Below are 19,317 nucleotides of genomic sequence, written 5' to 3'. Positions count from 1 at the left end.
AACATATAACATGATGGCGCAGTGCAGACCCTTTATTCAACCTTGTGGCAAATAAAAGAAGTTAGACTAATACAACATAGAACAGTACAGCTCAGTACAGGACCTTTATGTGTCTAACTTCCTTTATTAGCCAGGTGGTTCCATAAAGGGCCTGTTCTGCGCTGCAAAGTTCTATGTTGTCTGAGTCTAACATCGTCTATTAGCCGAGCGGTTTCATAAAGGGCCTGTACCGCATAGTCATGTTCTATGTTGTATTAGTCTAGCTTCCTTTATAAACCAAACAGTTCCATAAAGGGCCTGTAGTGCACCGTCATGTTCTTTGCTGTATGAGTTTAACTTCCTTCATTAGCCAAGCGGTTCTATAAAAAGCGTGTGCTGCGCTGTAATGTTCTTTGCTGTATTAGTCTAACTTCCTTTATTAGTCGAGCAGTTACATAAATGGCTTGTACTGGTCTCTAATGTTCTATATTCACTGAGTCTAACCTCCTTTATTCACCGAGCGGTTCCATAATGGGCCTGTTCTGCGGAGTAATGTTCTTTGTTGTAGTAGTCTAACTTCCCTAATTGGCCGAGCGGTTTCATAAAGGGCCTGTACTGCATTGTATTGTTCTTTGCTGTTTTAGTCTAACTTTCTTTATTAGCCGAGCGGTTACATAAATGGCTTGTACTGGAGTCTACTGGAGTGTAATGGCTCTAATGTTCTATGTTCTATGTTCATTGAGTCTAATCTCCTTTATTCGCCGAGTGCTTCCATAAGGGGCCTGTACTGCGATGTAATGTTCTTTGTTGTATTAGTCTAACTTCCCTAATTGGTCCAGCGGTTCCATAAAGGGCCTGTACTGCGCTGTAATGTTCTATGATCTATGAGACTAACACCCTGTATTAGCTGAGCGCTTCCAACAAGGGCCTGTCAAGTTCGTTGTTGTATTTATCTAATTTTCTTTATTATCTGAGCAGTTCCATAAAGAACCTGTACTGCGCTGTAATGTTTTATGTTGTATTTGTCTAAATTCCTTCATCAGTCTAGCGGTTCAATGAAGAGCGTGTACTGCGCTGTATTGCTCTTTGAACTGTGACTCTAACCTCCTGTATTAGCCGAGCAGTACAAAAAGGGCCAGTACTGTGCTGGAATGTTCTATGTTCCATGAGTCAAAAATCCTTTATTAGCCTAGCGGTTGCCTAAGGGCCCTGTACTGTCCTGTAATGTTCTTTGTTCTATGAGTCTTGCTTTCTTTATTGTCCAAGCAGTTCCATGAAGGGCCTTTACTGCGATGTAATGTTCTTTTTTGCAATAGCCTAACTTCCTTTATTAGCCTAGTGGTTCAATAAGGGGCCTGTACTGAGCTGAAATCTTCTGTGTTCTATGAGTCTAATGTCCGTGATTAGCCGAATGGTTCCATAAAGGGCCTGTGCTGTGCTGAAATGCTCTATCGTGTATGAGTTTAAGTTCCTGTATTATCCAAGCCGTTCCATAAACGTCCTGTATGATATTCCATTTTCTATGAGTGCAACTTTATTTGTTAGCCGAGTGCTCCCATATAGGTCCTGTACTGCACTATAATACTCTATTTTGTATATGTCTAATCTCCTTAATTAGCTGAGCGGTTATGTTCTATGTTGTATTAGGTAAAAACAATGACTGCAGATGTTGGAAACCAGATTCTGGATTAGTGGTGCTGGGAGAGCACAGCAGTTCAGGCAGCATCCGGGGGAGCAGTAAAATCGACGTTTCGGGCAAAAGCCCTTCATCAGGAATACAGGCAGAGAGCCTGAAGGGTGGAGAGATAAGTGAGAGAAGGATGGGAGTGGGGAGAAAGTAGCATAGAGTACAATAGGTGAGTGGGGGAGGGAATGAAGATTATAGGTCGGGGGGAGGGGGAGTGGATAGGTGGAGAAGATGATAGGCAGGTAGGACAAGTCATGGGGACATTGCTGAGCTGGAAGTTTGGAACTGGGGTGAAGTGGGAGAAGGGGAAGTGAGGAAACTGTTGAAGTCCACATTGATGCCCTGGGGTTGATGTTTTCTGAGGCGGAAGATGAGGCGTTCTTTCTCCAGGCATCTGGTGGTGAGGGAGTGGAGGTGAAGGAGGCCCAGTACCTCCATGTCCTTGGCAGAGTGGGAGGGAGAGTTGAAATGTTGGGCCACAGGGCGGTGTGGTTGATTGGTGCGGGAGTCACGGAGATGTTCCCTAAAGCGCTCTGCTAGGAGGCGTCCAGTCTCCCCAAAGTAGAGGAGACTGCATCAGGATACAATAAATGATATTGGTGGACGTGCAGGTAAAACTTTGATGGATGTGGAAGGCTCCTTTAGGGCCTTGGATGGAGGTGTGGGAGGAGGTGTGGGCGCAGGTTTTGCAATTCCTGCGGTGGCAGGGGAAGGTGCCAGGATGGGAGGGAGGGTTGTAGGGGGGCGTGGACCTAACCAGGTAGTCACTGAGGGAACGGTCTTTGCGGAAGGCGGAAAGGGGTGGTGAGGGAAATATATCCCTGGTGGTGGGGTCTGTTTGGAGGTGGCGGAAATGTTAGTGGATGATTTGATTTATGTGAAGGTTGGTGAGGTGGAAGGTGAGCACCAGGGGTGTTCTGTCCTTGTTACGGTTGGAGGGGTGGGGTCTGAGGGCAGAGGTGCGGGACATGGACGAGATGTGTTGGATGGCATCTTTAACCACGTGGGAAGGGAAATTGCGATCTCGAAAGACGGAGGCCATCTGGTGTGTTCTGTGGTGGAACTGGACCTCCTGGTTGCAGATACGGCAGAGGCGGAGGAATTGGAAATACGGGATGGCATTTTTGCAGGAGGTAGGGTGGGAAGAGGTGTAATCCAGGTAGCTGTGGGAGTCGGTGGGTTTGTAAAAAATGTCGGTATCAAGTCAGTTGTCATTAATGGAGATGGAGAAGTCCAGGAAGGAGAGGGAGGTGTCAGAGGTGGTCCAGGTAAATTTAAGGTCAGGGTGGAATGTGTTGGTGAAGTTGATGAATTGCTTAACCTCCTCACGAGAGCACGAGGTGGCGCCAATGCAGTTATCAATGTAGCGGAGGAAGAGGTGGGGAGTGGTGCTGGTGTAATTACGGAAGATCGACTGTTCTACGTAGCCAACAAAGAGACAGGCATAGCTGGAGCCCATACATGTGCCCATGGCTACCCCTTTGGTCTGGAGGAAGTGGGAGGATTCGAAGGAGAAATTGTTAAGGGTGAGGACCAGTTCAACAAAACGAATGAGAGTGTCGGTGGAAGGATACTGTTGGCGACGTCGGGAGTGGGCGGCACAGTGGCACAGTGGTTAGCACTGCTGCCTCACAGCGCCAGAGACCCGGGTTCAATTCCCGACTCAGGCGACTGACTGTGTGGAGTTTGCACGTTCTCCCCGTGTCTGTGTGGGTTTCCTCTGGGTGCTCCGGTTTCCTCCCACGGTCCAAAGATGTGCAGGTCAGGTGAATTGGCCATACTAAATTCCCGTAGTGTTAGGTAAAAGGGGTAAATGTAGGGGGATGGGTGGGTTGCGCTTCGGCGGGTCGGTGTGGACTTGTTGGGCCGAAGGGCCTGTTTCCACACTGTAAGTAATCTAATCTAATCTAATCTAAAAACGGAGGGCTTGGAGGCCCTGGTCATGGCGGATGGAGGTGTAGAGGGATTGGATATCCATGGTGAATATGGGGCGTTGGGGGCCGGGGAAACGGAAGTCTTGGAGGAGGTGGAGGGCGTGGGTGGTGTCTCGAACATCTGTGGGGAATTCCTGGACTAGGGGGGATAGAACAGTGTCGAGGTAGGTAGAAATGAGTTCAATGGGGCAGGAGCATGCTGAGACAATGGGTCAGGCAGGGTGGTCAGGCTTATGGATCTTGGGAAGGAGGTAGAACCGGGCAGTGCGGGGTTCCCGGACTATGAGGGTTGGAAGTTGTGAGTGGGAGATCTCCTGAGCTGATGAGGTTCTGTATGGTCTGGGAGATGATATTTTGGTGATGGGGTGAGGTCATGATCGAGGGGGTGGTAGGAAGAGGTGTCTCGGGTTCGCTTTTTATCTTCAGCGGTGTAGAGGTCAGTGTGCCAGACTACCACTGCACCCCCATGTGGGCGGCATGTTGGCACAGTGTTTAGCGCTGCTGCATCACAGCGTCAGAGACCCGGGTTCAATTCCCGCCGAAGGTGACTGATTGTGTGGAGTTTGCACATTCTCCCCGTGCCTGCGTGGGTTTCCTCCGGGTGCTCCGGTTTCCTCCCACAGTCCAAAAATGTGCAGGTTAGGTGAATTGGCCATGCTAAATTGCCGTAGTGTTAGGTGAAGGGGTAAATGTAGGGGAATGGGTCTGGGTGGGTTGTGCTTCGGCGGGTCGGTGTGGACTTGTTGGGCCGAAGGGCCTGTTTCCATACTGTAAGTAATCTAATCTAATCTATCTGATTGCTTGATGATGAGATCAGGATTTGAGCAGAGGAATTGGAGAGTGAGAGGTTGGAGTGGGGGAGGGTGGTAGACAGGTTGAGGTGGTTAATGCCCCAGCGGCAGTTGGAAATGAAGAGGTCGAGGGCGGGTAATAGGCCAGCCCGGGGTGTCCGGGTGGATGCAGTGTGCTGGAAGTGGGCGAAGGGTTCCTCGGAAGGTGGGCGAAGGTCCTGATTGTGAAAGTAAGCTCGGAGGCGGTGGAAGAATTGTTCGACGTCACGGCATGTATTAAATTCATTGATGCGTGGACGGAGGGGGATGAAGGTGAGGATGCCTTCCTTGAAGACGTTTTCCGCCTCTCTCTACAAGAATCTCATGGAGTCCCTCTCTCACTACAACTACCAGATCATTTCCTCTGCCCTGAAGCTCTTCAGAATCCAGAATCTATGCTGTATTAGTCTGCCTTCCTGTATTAGCAGAGTGGTTTCTTAATGGGCCTGTACTGCACTATCATATCCTTTGTTGTATTAGTCTGAATTTCTCTTTTAGCTGAGCGGTTGCATGGGGGCCTGTAAAGCACAATAATGCTCTATGTTGTATGAGTTTAACTTCCTTTATTAGCCGAGCTGTTCCATAAAGGGTCTGTACTGCACTTTAATGTTCTATGTTGTATTAGTCTGCCTTCCTTTATCGGCTGAGCAGTTCCTTAAAGGGCCTGCACTGCATTGTAATGTTCTTTGTTGTATTCGTCTAACTCCCTTTATTAGCCGAGTGGTTCCAAAGAGGGCCTGAACTGTGATGTAATGTAATGTGATCTTTGAGTGGAATATCCGTTAGTAAGCGAGCGGTTCCATAAAGGGCATTTGCTGTGCTCTAATTTTCTATTAGTCTAACTTCCTGCATTAGCCGAGTGACTCCATAAAAGGCCTGTACTGCGCTGTAATGTTCTCTGAGTCTAACTTCCTTTATTAGGCGAGTGGCTCCACAAAGGACCTGTACTGTGCTGTAATGTTCTATGTTGTGTTAGCCACGCGGTTCAATCAAGGGTCTGTACTGTGCTGTAATGTTGCAGATTGTATTCGGCTGACTTCCTTTATTGTCTGAGCATTTCAATAAAAGGCCTTTACTGCGTTGTTGTGTTCTATGTTGAATTAGTGGACAGCTTATGCCCGAAACGTTGATTCTCCTGTTCCCTGGATGCTGTCTGACCTGCTGCGCTGTTCCAGCAACACATTTTCAGCTCGAATAAAAGACGTTAGTTTGATAGAAAAAAGAACATTACAGCGCAGTATAGGCCCGTTATGGAACCGCTCGGCTGATAAAGGAAGTTAGACAAATATAACATTGAAAATCACAGCTTAGTGAAGGCCATTTATGGAACCACTCGGCTAATAACGGACGCTGGACTCATACAACGTAGAACTTTACAGCGCACTACAGGCCCTTGATTGAAGCGCTTGTCTAATAAAAGAGATGAAGCTAATACAACATAGAACATTACAGCACATTGCAGGCCCTTTATGGAAACACTCAGCCGATGAAGGAATTTTGAGTAATGCAACACAGAACATCACAACGCAGTACAGCTCCCTAATGCAAATGCTCGGCTAATAAAGGAAGTTCAACAAATAGAACATAGATCATTACAGCGTCATAAGGGCCCGTTATCAAACAACTCGGTTCCTGACGGAAGGTAGACTAATAAATCATAGAACATTCCAGCACAGTTCAGGCCCTTTAGGGAAACGCTCGGCCAATAAAGCAAGTTCTCCACAAAGGACCTGTACTGTGCTGTAATGTTCTATGTTGTGTTAGCCACGCGGTTCAATCAAGGGTCTGTACTGTGCTGTAATGTTGCAGATTGTATTCGGCTGACTTCCTTTATTGTCTGAGCATTTCAATAAAAGGCCTTTACTGCGCTGTTGTGTTCTATGTTGAATTAGTGGACAGCTTATGCCCGAAACGTTGATTCTCCTGTTCCCTGGATGCTGTCTGACCTGCTGCGCTGTTCCAGCAACACATTTTCAGCTCGAATAAAAGACGTTAGTTCAGGAATGACTCATTCCTGACGAAGGGCCTGTGCCCGAAACGTCGAATCTCCTGTTCCCTGGATGCTGCCTGACCTGCTGTGCTGTTCCAGCAATAAAGTTTCAACTTTGATCTCCAGCATCTGCAGACCTCACTTTCTCCAATAAAGCAAGTTAGACGAATACACCATATAACATTCCAGCACAGTACAGGCCCTTTATGGAATCGCTTGGCCAATAAACCAAGTTAGACTAATATGACATAGAGCTTAAAAATGTGTTGCTGAAAAAGCGCAGCAGGTCAGGCAGCATCAAAGGAGCAGGAGAATCGACGTTTCGGGCATAAGCCCTTCTTCTTTCTCCTAATATGACATAGAACATTACAGTGCGGTACAGGCCCTTTATGGAGCAGTTCGGCCAACAAAGGAAGTTAGACAAATACGTCATAGATCATGACAGCGTAGTATAGACCCTGTATGGAACTGCTCGGTTGATAAAGGAAGTTAGACTCATAGAGAACGGAGTATTACAGAACAGTAATAATCCTTTACACAACCGCTCGGCTAATAAAGGAATTTAGGCTAATACAACATAGAACTATGGCAGCGCAGTACAGGTTCTTTATGGAACCGCTCAGCTGATAATGGAAGTTAGACAAATACGACATAGAAAATCACTGCTCATTGAATGCCATTTATGGAACCACTGGGCTAATAACGGATGTTAGACGCATACAACATTGAACTTTACAGTGCATTACAGGCCCTTTTTGGAACCGCTCAGTTAATAAAGGAAGTTAACTAAAACAACATAGAACATGACAGCGCAGTGCAGGCCTTTCATGGAACTGCTTAGGCAATAAATAAAGTTAGACTAATACAACATAGAACATGACAGTGCAATCCAGGCCCTTTATGGAACCGCTCAGCTAATAAAGGAAGTCAGACAAATACAGCAAAGAACATCACAGCTTCGTGCAGATCATATATGGAACCAGTTGGCTAATAACGGACGTTAGCATCATACAACATTGAACTTTACAGCAGAGTACAGGCCCTTAATTGAACCGCCCGGCTAATACAAGAGTTTAGACTAATTCAACATCAAACATGACAGCGCAGGACAGGCCCTTTATGGAACTGCTCGGCCAATAAAGCAAGTTAGACTAATACAACTTAGAATATTACAATGCGGTACAGGGCATTGAGAGAATCACTCGGCTAATAAAGGAAGTTAGACTAATACAACATAGATTATGACAGCGCAGTACGCGCCCTTTATGGAACAGCCTGGCCGACAAAGGAAGTTAGACAAATACAACATAGAACAGTTCAGTGCAGACCATGTATGGAACTACTCGTCTGATAATGGATGTTAGCATCATACAACATAGAACATTACAGAGCAGTACAAGCCCTCGATGGAACCGCTCGGCTAATTAAGGAAATTAGATTAACACAACTTAGAACATTACAATGCAGTACAGGCCCTTTATGGAAACATTCAGCCGATGAAGAACATTTGAGTAAAACATCAGGGAATGCCACACCACAGTACAGCCCCGTGATGCAACCGCTCAGCTCATATACGAAGTTAGCATAATACAACATAGAACATGACAGCGCAGTACGGGCCCTTTACGAAACCTCTAGGCCAATAAAGAAATTTAGACAAATGCAACATCGAAAATTGCAGTGCAGTACAGGCCCTTTATGGAACCGCCCGGCTAACAAAGGAAATTAGACTAATACAACATAGAATATCACAGCACAGTACAGGCCCTTTATGGAACCGCTCGGCTCACAAAGAAAATTAGGCAAATACAACATAGAACATTAGAGCACAGTACAGAGCACAGTGGCACAGTGGTTAGCACTGCTGCCTCACAGCACCAGAGACCCGGGTTCAATTCCCGAGTCAGGCGACTGACTGTGTGGAGTTTGGACATTCACCCCGTGTCTGCGTGGGTTTCCTCCGGGTGCTCCGGTTTCCTCCCACAGTCCAAAGATGTGCAGGTCAGGTGAATTGGCCATGCTAAATTGCCCGTAGTGTTAGGTAAAGGGGTAAATGTAGGGAAATGGGTGGGTTGCGCTTCGGCGGGTCGGTGTGGACTTGTTGGGCTGAAGGGCCTGTTTCCACACTGTAAGTAATCTAATCTAAAAATAGAGAACATTAGACTCAGGTAACATCGAACATTAAAGTGCAGTACAGGCCCTTTACGGAACCATTCGGATGATAAAGGAAGTTTGAGTAATACAACATATAACATCACACCACAGTACAGCCCCCTTATGCAACCGTTCAGCTAATAAAGGAAGTTAGACTAATACAACAGAGAACATTTCAGTCCGGGACAGGCCTTTTATGGAACCGCTCGTCTAATAAAGGAAGTTAGATTAATACAACATGGAACATTACAGCGCAGTAGAGGCCCTTTATGGAAATGCTCGGCTGATAAGGGATGTTACACAAATACGACATAGATCATGACAGCGCAGTGCATGCCCTTTATGGAATCGTTTGGCTAATAAAGGAAGTTAGACTCATAGAATCTAGAACATTACAGCACAGTGCTGGCCCTTTATGGAAACGCTCGGCTAATTAAGGAAGGTAGACTAATATAACATGGAACATTACGGTGCATTACAGGCCCTTTATAATTCCGCTCATCTAATAAAGGAAATTAGACTAATACAACATAGAACATTAGAGCACAGTACAGGCCCTTTATCGAAGAGCCCAGATAATAGAAGACGTTAGACTCAGACAACATCAAACATTACAGTACTGTCCAGGCTCTTAACGGAACTACCCAGCCGATAAAGAAGTTTGAGTAATATAACACAGAATATCACACCGCAGTATAGCCCCCTTGTGCAACCGCCCAACTAATAAAGGATGTTAATTAATACAACATAGAACATTACAGCACAGTGCAGGCCCTTTACGGAATGGCTGATCTAATAAAGGAAGATACACAAATACAACACAGAACATTACAGTGCAGTACAAGCCCTGCGACCCTCGATCTTGTGCCAACCTGGAAAACCAATCCAAAGCCCTTCTCACCTACATTATTCCATTATCATTCATACTTTTGGCCAATGACCATTTAAATGGCATTACAGTTGGTGAGTCTATTACTGCTGCAAGCATAGTGTTTCACGCCTTTACTCTGAGTAAAGAAACTACCACGGCCTTCTGTCCGAAATGTATCACCCCTGAACAACACTGGCTCCAAAACAGATCCTTGTGGCACACCACTAGTAACTGAACTCCAGGATGAACATTTCCCATCAATCACCACCCGTCTTGTTTCAGCTAGCCAGTTTCTGATCCAAACTGCTAAATCGCCCTCAATCTCATACCTCTGTATTTTTTGCAATCACCTACCGTGGGGAACAAGGGAACAACATTTGCTATCCTCCAATCTTCTTGCACTATTCTTGTAGACAATGGCAACATAAAGATCAAAGCCAAAGGCTCTGCAGTCTCCTCCGTGGCTTCCCAGAGAATACTAGGATAATCCCATCTAGCCCAGTGGACTTATCCATTTTCACACATTCCGGAATTGCTAATAGCTCCTCTTCATGAACCTCAATCCTACCGGTCTATTCGCTTGTATGTTGGTATTCTCCATGGCAACATTGGTTTTTTTTTCCAGTATGAATACTGATGAAAAATATACATTTAGAGCATCTCCACATCCCCAGGCTCCACACGCAACTTCGCACTCCTGTCCTTGACTGGTCCGAATTGCACGCTAGACATTCTTTTATTCCTGACATGCCATTAGAAAGCTTTACAGTTCTCCTTATTTCCACCTGCCTTCTTCTATCTACGTGTCCTCCCCTGGCTCTTCTCATCTCCCTCTTTCTATCCTTCCTGGCTAACTTGTAACTCTCAAGCACCCGAACTGACCTTTCACATCTCATCCACACATTAGCCTCCTTCTTTCTCTTGACAAGCGATTTAACTTCTTTAGTAAATAACACCTCCCTCCCTTGTCCACTTCCTCCCTCCCTGCCTGACAGGTATGCACTTATCAAGGTCACGTAATAGCTGTTCCTTGAACAAGCTCCATATTTCAATTGTGGCCTTCCCCTGCAGCTTCCTTCCTCATCTTATGCATCCTACTTTTTGCCTAGTCGTATCATAATTGCCTTTCCCCGGCTATAATTGCTGCCGTCTGGTGCATATCTATCCCTTCCCATTGCTAAATTGCATGTAACCAAATTGTGATCACTATCACTAAAGTGCTCAGCTACCTCCAAATCTAACACCTGGCCTTGTTCAGAATAGATTATTAAATCCAATGTGGCCTCACCTCTTGTGGCCGATCTACATAATGCCCTCCATTCTTGAGGCAATAGCGAACGACACGACATCAGCCTTTGAACAACTAGGTGCAGATGTCACAGCCATTTGCACAGTTACCCTTCCAACCAGAGTAGCCCTAGATTATCTATACGCTGATAAAGGGGGCAGATGGACCATTATTAGCTCCAATTGCTGCACCAATATTCCTGATCCCAGCGAGAACATTACAAACCTCACCAATCACATTCGAAGGGCAGCCTCCAATCCTGGTGACACCAGCTCCCGTTTGGTTCTGTGGGGTTGGATGAATAGTCAGTCGGATCCTTTGGCTGCGCCCTCCTACAAGGCTTTATCGTCCTTGTTGTTACTTTGATTACTTTACCGGTTCTTATTACCACCCTTAGCAATGCTGTATGTGTATCAGCTCACTGCTGTTACCCTCCATCCCATAATCCACCCAGTTGGCCAAAATCACTGTTGATCATACCTCCTTCAATGGAACCCCTACCATGAGGCAGAATTCCCGAGTGAGATTGTCACTGAGTTTGAAACCACCGACTCTGAGGGGAACCCATCTGATTCTGAACAACCACCACCACCGCATAACACCACCACACCCTCCCCCACCCTCCTGTTTTTGCTGAGACTCCGAACCGACTCTTTTGATCCCATGCAAACAAAGGGAGGGATTGTGGAAGTAATCTTGTGGCACTCGAAGCCATATTCATTTAGACTTCAAACTTAGAGTCATAGAGTCACCCAGATGTACAGCATGGAAACAGTCTCTTCAGTCCAACTTGTCCATGCTGACCAGGTATCCTCATCCTATTTGCTAACACTGGGCCCATATCCCTCTAAACCCTTCCTATTCATATACCATCCAGATGCCTTTTAAATGTTGCATATGTCCCAGCCTCCACCATTTTCTCTGGCAGATCATTTCATACACGCACCACCCTCTGCACGAAAAAATTGACCGAAGGTTTCTTTTATGTCTTTCCCTTCTCACCCTAAACGTATGCCCTCTACTTCTGGTCCCCTACCCCAGGGAAAAGACTTTGTCTATTTATCCTATTCAAACTCCTTATGATTTTATAAACTTCTGTCAGGTCACCCTTCAGCCTCCGATGCTCCAGGGAAAACAGCTCCAGTCTATTCAGCCTCTCTATACAGTTCACGATTTCCAACCCTGGCAACATCCTTGTAAATCTTTTCTGTACTATTTCAAGTTTCACATCATCTTTCCATTAGGCAAGAGACCAGAATTGCAGCAATATTCCCAAAGTGGCCTAACCAATGTCCTGTACAGCCACAACTTGACCCCACAATTCCTATCCTGAATATTCTGAGCAATGAACGAAAGTATACCAAACACCTTTTTCACTATCCTATCTACTTGTGATTCCACTTTCAAGGAGCTATAAACCTGCACTCCAAGATTTTTTTGTTCAAAAACACTCCCTAGGACCTAATCATTCAGTGTATAAGTTGTGCTAAGATTTGCTTTCCCAAAACGCAGCACCTCACATTTATCTAAATTAAACTCCATCTGCCACTCCTTAGCTCATTGATCCATCTGATCAAGATCCTGTCGTAATCTGAGGGAACCTTCTTCGCTGTCCACTACACTTACTAACTATATCTCTTATGCTCACACCCTATCCATTTATATAAATGATGAAAAGTAATGGACCCAGCACCAATCCTTGTGGCATTGTACTTGTCACAGGCCTCCAGTCTGAAAAAAAAACTCTCCACAACCACCCACTGTCTTCTACCTTTGAACCAGTTCTGTATCCAAATGGCTAGCTTTCCCTGTATTCCATGAGATCTAACCTTGTTCACCAATGTCCCATGGGGTACTTTGTCAAACGTCTTTAGGAAGTCCAAATAGATCTTGTCCACTGCTCTGCCCTCATCAATCCTCTTTGTTTCTTCTTCAAAAACTCAATCAAGTTTGTGAGACATAAGTTCCCACCCACAAAGCCATGCTGACTATCCCTAATCAGTCCTTGCCTTTCCAAATATGTGTAAATCCTGCCACTCAGGATTCCCTCCAACAATTTGTCCACCACTGATATCAGGCTCACGGATCTATGGTTTCCTGCCTTTTCCTTACCACCTTTCTTAAACAGTGGCACCACGTTAGCCAACTCCAGTCTTCTGGCACCTCACTTGTGGCTGCTGATGATACAAATATCTCAGCAGGAGGTCCAGCAATCGCTTCTCCAGCTTCAAACAGAGTTCTAGGGTACATCTGATCAAGTCCTGGGTATTTATCCACCTTGATGTGTTTCAAGACGTCCAACACTTCCTCCTTTGTAATATGGACACTTTTTAAGATGACACAGTCTATTTCCCAACATTCTATATCCTCCATGTCGTTCTCCACAGTAAATATTGATGCAAAATATTCATTTAGTATCTCCCCATCTTCTGCTACTACACAAAGGCTGCCTTGCTGATCTTTGAGAGGCCTTATTCTCTCCCTAGTTGCCCATTTGTCGTTTTTTTTTTGATTTAGATTACATTACAGTGTGGAAACAGGCCCTTCGGCCCAACATGTCCACACCGACCCGATCTCATGTCCATTTTTCTCTCCGGATTTCCCTCTTAAGTATACTCCTACTGATTTTATAGTATTCTAAGAATTCACTCGATCTCTCCTGTGTATGCAGGACATATGCTTCCTTCTTTTTCTTAACCAAACCCTGGATTTCTCGAGTCATCCAGCATTCCACACACTGCTAGCCTTTCCTTTCACTCTAACAGGAATATACTGTCTCTGCACTGTCATTATCTCATTAAGTCACCCCTTAACCTGTGAACATCTGCCCCCAAACAGCCTTAGAAAATTATTGCATAATACAAGTAAAATTGGCGATCCGCCATTTTAGAACTTCAAGTTTTAGATCCGGTCTATCCTTTCACATCACTATTTTAAAACTAATAGAATTATGGTAGCTGGCCCCAAAGTGTTCCTCCATTGACACCTCAGTCACCTGCTCTGCCTCATTTCCCAAGAGTAGATCAAGTTTTGCACCTTCTCTAGTAGGTACATCCTCACACTGAATCAGAAAGTTTTCTTGTACATACTGAACAAATTTCGCTCCTTTCCAAACCCTTAACACTATGGCAGTCCCATACTGTTTGGAAAGTTAAAATCCCCGACCATAACCAAACTATTATTCTATTGGATAACCGAAATCTCCTTACAAATGTGTTTCTCAATTTTGCTCTGACTATTAGGGGGACTATAATACAATCCCAGTAAGGTGATCATCCTTTTCTTATTTCTCAGTTCCACGCAAGCAACATCTCTGGATGTAGTTCTGGGAATATCTGCCATCAGTACAGCTGTAATACTATCCCTTACCAAAAATTCCACTCCGCCTCTTCTCTTGCCTCACTTTCCGTCATTCTTATAGCCTTTGTGTCATGGAACATTAAGCTGCCAGTCCTGTCCATCCTTGAGCCATGTTTCTGTAATTGCTATGATATCTCGCTCCTGTGTTCCTAACCATGCCCTGAAATCATCTGCCTTCCCTGTTAGGCCGCATGCATTGAAATAAATGCAGTTTAATTTATTAGTCCAACCTTGTTCTCTGCTTTGTCCCTGCCTGCCCTGACTGTTTGGGGCTCGCTTCCTTTCTCAACTGTAACAATCTCAGACTATTTCTTCAGTATCTACATGGTCCCACCCCCATCAACCTTACAAGGTTAAATCCTCCCAAGCAGCTGTGGGAAACCTCCCTGTCAGTATATTAGTCCCCTTCCAATTCAGGTGCAATCCATCCTTCTTGTGCAGGACACTTCTACTCAGAAGACATTCCAATAATCTAAAAACTTGAATCTTTCTCCCATGCACCAGCTCCTCAGCCACACATTAACCTGCTCTACACTCCAATTCCTATCATCATTAGCTTGTAGCAATAGAAGTATTCCAGATATTACTACCCTCGAGGACCTCCTTCTTAAATTCCTGGCTAACTTTGGATATTCCCCCTTCAGAATCTCATCATTTTCCCATCCTATGTCATTTGTTCCAATGTATACAATGACCCTCTCCCCATGAGAACATTCTGCACCCTCTCTGAAACATCCTTGACCCTCGCACCAGGGAGACAACACACCATTCTAATATTTTGCTGCTGGCCACACAAACATCTGTCGGTACGTCTTCCTCGAGAGTCTCCTAACACAATCGATCTCTTGTGTTAAGGACCACGACGTACCCCTCATTACATTAGAGCCTGTCTCAATACCAGAAACTGGGTCGTGCCACGGCCGCCTAAGAATCCATTCCTCCAAACATTTTCCAAAACAACATTATTGTTTGAGATGGGGAGAGCCACAGAAGTCTTCTGCACTACCTGCCTACCTCTCTTTTCTTTCCTGAAGTTAACCCATCTCTCTGGCTATATCTGAGACATCCCCCCTTCATATAACTACCATCCATTACACCCCCATTCTCCTGTAAAGTCCTCATTATTTTTAACTGCTGCTTCAACTAATGTATTCGATCTGATAGGATTTATAACCAAAGATATTCATTAACAATTTAATTCTCAGTAAAAATATAAAATCTCTTAAAACTCCCACTTCTACAGACCCAGAAAATATCACCGCCTTATTGTTCTACAAAACACTGCTCCAGGCTAAATTCATACTTATGGCTTATATTTTAAAGTTTAACCAAGAGTCAGATCTCAATAAAACACATAATCAAGAACTCACTGTACTCACTCTTGTAGATCTACAGCAAGTCTATACTTGAAACTATTCACTTATCTGTTTCTGTGCTGTGACCTCTCTCATGCAGGTTCCTCTGAGATCAGTTGTGAATTTCGCAGTTTGTTAAGTTTCCCTGGACTCATTCTGATGTCCAGCGATACATGAATTCAAACGGCAAAGGCAGTAGGTGGCTAAAAAAAACTCAGAGAAATTTATAACGAACAATATGGCAATGATTATGTGTGACTGTCTGACCCAACCTTGGAAAGAAAGAGATTAAGTTTTTTTACCCATAGGAAAGCGAGCCTTATTGAAAATTAAGTTTTCTGCATTAAACATTTATGGAATCTCGTTAAATCAGCAATGTAACTACACATTATTTGCACAAAACTAAAACAATAGACCTTTTAATGTATATTTTTGACAAGACCTCCCTCGGTCCAATGAAAGTACAAGTAGGCCATCTAGTGGCTGTTCTGTAGTATTGTGTCAGCTTTGATATTGTATAAACCCTTGTAGCTGATTGTATTTCGGAGCAGTTCGTTGACTACTTCCCATGATATAGATATCGTGAATAAATTTAGCCAATACTGAAGGTTTGTTTCCGAGATTTTCTTCAACAGTCATCAAGTAAAAGTTTTTCTTTCTCCTTCCTCATTGTTTGATGTACTTATCAGACAACAATATTTTATTTGTATAGGTCACCCAGACTGGCCTGTATCTCAACTTTCTCCAGTCTGCTTCAGTTAATGAATATTTTGCTTGTCTATGCTGAATGCGAGATGCTGAACTCCATCTGCTGTTTTTTTGTTTACTCACCTAAACTATATGTCCCTGATGGAGACTCTTACTGTTCGACTCATTAATTTCCTTCTTGACTCTGCATTAGTGTGAGTACAGTTTGTGAATATGAACGTAACAGCACTGATCTCTCGTTACAGTTTAATGACCTGCAAATGACCAATTTTCCTCAACCTGTTTCTCATCATGACTTAATTCTCGGTCTAAACTAGTACTTCACCCCATCACCATGTGCTGTGAGAACGGGCTATAACATTATTTTTGGAATATTATAAAATGTTATTTAGAAATTCAAATACATTTAGAATTTAGAAATTCTGCTGGCCACCCTTTATCCATCCTGCTTGATTATTCTCCCCTCGGTTATGGACTAATTGGTCATCATGTTTTGCTTTTCATAAAACACTGCTGGCTTTGCTTCATTTCTAAATAGCTTGCAACAACCTCCTTAAAAAGGCAATGCAGCAATGTTTTCCCTGATGATAACTGTTAGACTGATACAGACATTATTTCCTTTTTCAGTTTTCCATTCCTGGGCTGATGAGGAGAGTCCTTCTTGGTAATCTCAGACAGTGAGAGGGATTGAACCTCAGTCAGTGACAGGGATTGAACCCACGCTGTTGGCATCACTGTGCATCATAAACCAGCTGACCAGCTAATCAACCCTCTCTCAGAAGGTTCAGGTCAGAACAAAATCAGAAGCGGGCAGTCCTATCCATCTGGGAAATAGAGGTGAAGCTGTGCAATTCAGAGGGCTGAACTACTGTTCAGGATTAAAACAGCGATGCTGCTGAATGAAAAAAACGTTGTTATGATGCTAGCTCCTGGCAGGCAAAACAGTGACAATGGTTTGACTGGACTCAGGGTAAACACCATGTCGAATATTTCACCCTGAGAAATGAGCAGGCGTACAGCTTGAAATTATGTATTTCCAGAACGTTTAACTTTCACAAGTGCAATCCTCAACCACATCAGAATAGGCTGTTCTGAGTGAGAAACCATGCTGATATTTACCCAGTTTGGGAAGAATGTTTTGGTTTAACTTCTTTTAAATCAATGTCAACATCAAATGGAAAGGAGATTTCATCATCTTCTTCATCTCTTCCCTGAATTTGGTTTGTGTAGCTACATAAATTCATCGGTTTGTACAGGAACTCAAATATATGAGAATGTATCCAGACTCACTGGCAATATTTGTTGGAGCTGTGTGTCCCCTCGGTAATACGCTGTTGTGGTGAGTTTGCTGGTTAAAAAGGTAATGAACTGCTGTTAGCCACAATAGGACAATGTTGCCTGAAACACTGAACACTAACACAATGGATTTCCTTGTGCTTTTCACCTATGGGTCGATTCTATTCTCATTGCTGAGACCCTGTAGTCCCCCACGGACTTTACTGGTCACTAAAATAAGCTGGACTGTAATATCAAACAGAAAAGCAGCCATGAAACTAAAATACTTTTCAGCCAAGAGTAGGTCTCATCTGCAGGCGATGTATAAAAGGCCAGTGTGGAGCGACGGACTCAGGCAACGTTGGAAATTATTTGACTGGAGTCATATGCAAAGAAATCAGGTCAGACAGCGTGGTTGAAATCATAGTGGCAGTTCTCACTGTGCAGTAGTTTGATTTAAACTTCTGACAACAGATCATTACAAAATGGGCAATTGTAAAGAAGACGGTAAACCACACAGACATGTCCAATGTAGCAGGATTAATGAGAGAATGAACTTACAAACAGCAGTATGGGATAGAAATCAATGTGGAACGTGATAACTCAAAATGTGATAGACAATGACATTGAAAAATATCATCAGGAAATGTGCCGTTGCCATGTCATTCATGTAAGCCAAGATACATTCAGAAAGTCCACAATTTCCACTGGAGGGAATGACAATGATCAGGACGTTTTGCTGTAAGAGGGAGAGAGAAGAGATTAGAAGGATGTCTTCCATAAAGAAATATTACAGGAAATGCTTGGGTCATAGTCGGAGGTGATTTTGCATCAAGTTTTCCAAAGATTTGTTTTTATAATGTAGATGAATGGACTGAAAATTTGTTGCAGAATTGCTGTTGTGGAATCATACTAATTAAAACAAATCTTCAATAAATTATTCTTTAATATTATTATTTAGTCCAAGAATGACAGTGTAATATAATGGTACTGATGATTGTTTTGTCCCTCACAGTGCAATGTGTAATGTCATCAGCAATGATGGTAACACTTACCTAAGATTATACCTGGTTGGCCCCTACTCAACTTCTTGGCTATGCATGAAGTCCAGCATTAATGTTAAGTTGACTCTAATAGAGCACAGAAAGTACTCTAAGATGGTGTAAAGGATAAATTGTCTTCATGATGCAGAAGAATGGTGGTGCATGCACATGCATGCACTCGCGTGTGCACACACTTGTACACACAGGCAAGTGCATGTGTAGACACTTGTGCACGCACACACACACAGTTTTGAAGGAACTTTGACAGCAAAAGATTATTTGGATTTCTGCAATCCCTGTGTGTCAGATTAATACAGGAAATTCATTCAGCCGGGTAAGGCTCAAGATTCCCCTCACAGATAATGGAAACTGTTCATGTGGACGTTTCCAACCAGGAATCTAACAAAGCCGAATGGAGAGAATCAATAAGGATATTTGCAGTGAATTTAGAGAATGCTTCCATCCTGTTTGGTATACTGGGAAGGTGATATCACAGAATCATTGATTAATACCGTACAGGAGACGCCATTCTACCCATTAAGTTTCTGCCACCAAAACCACACGCATCCCTACACTAATCCCACTTTCTAAAACGAGGCCGAGAACCTTGAATATACCCTGTGACCATCCAGGTGTTTTTTACAGGCTGGGAAGTTTCCAGTCTCAATTACCCTCTCACGCAGTGAATTCAGGGTTCCCAGTACTCTCTGTTGGGAAACTAATCCTCAAATTCACTTTTAAAACTCCTGCCGTTTACTTTAAAAGTGTGCCCTTGTTATTGGCCCTACAGTCAAGATATTTGACCATTTGGTAGCACAGATGAGATGGTGTGAACGTGTAACA

Source organism: Chiloscyllium plagiosum, chromosome 37 (assembly GCF_004010195.1).
Source record: "Chiloscyllium plagiosum isolate BGI_BamShark_2017 chromosome 37, ASM401019v2, whole genome shotgun sequence".
Classification (NCBI taxonomy): Eukaryota; Metazoa; Chordata; class Chondrichthyes; order Orectolobiformes; family Hemiscylliidae; genus Chiloscyllium; species Chiloscyllium plagiosum.
Note: the sequence above shows the minus strand (reverse complement) of the source record.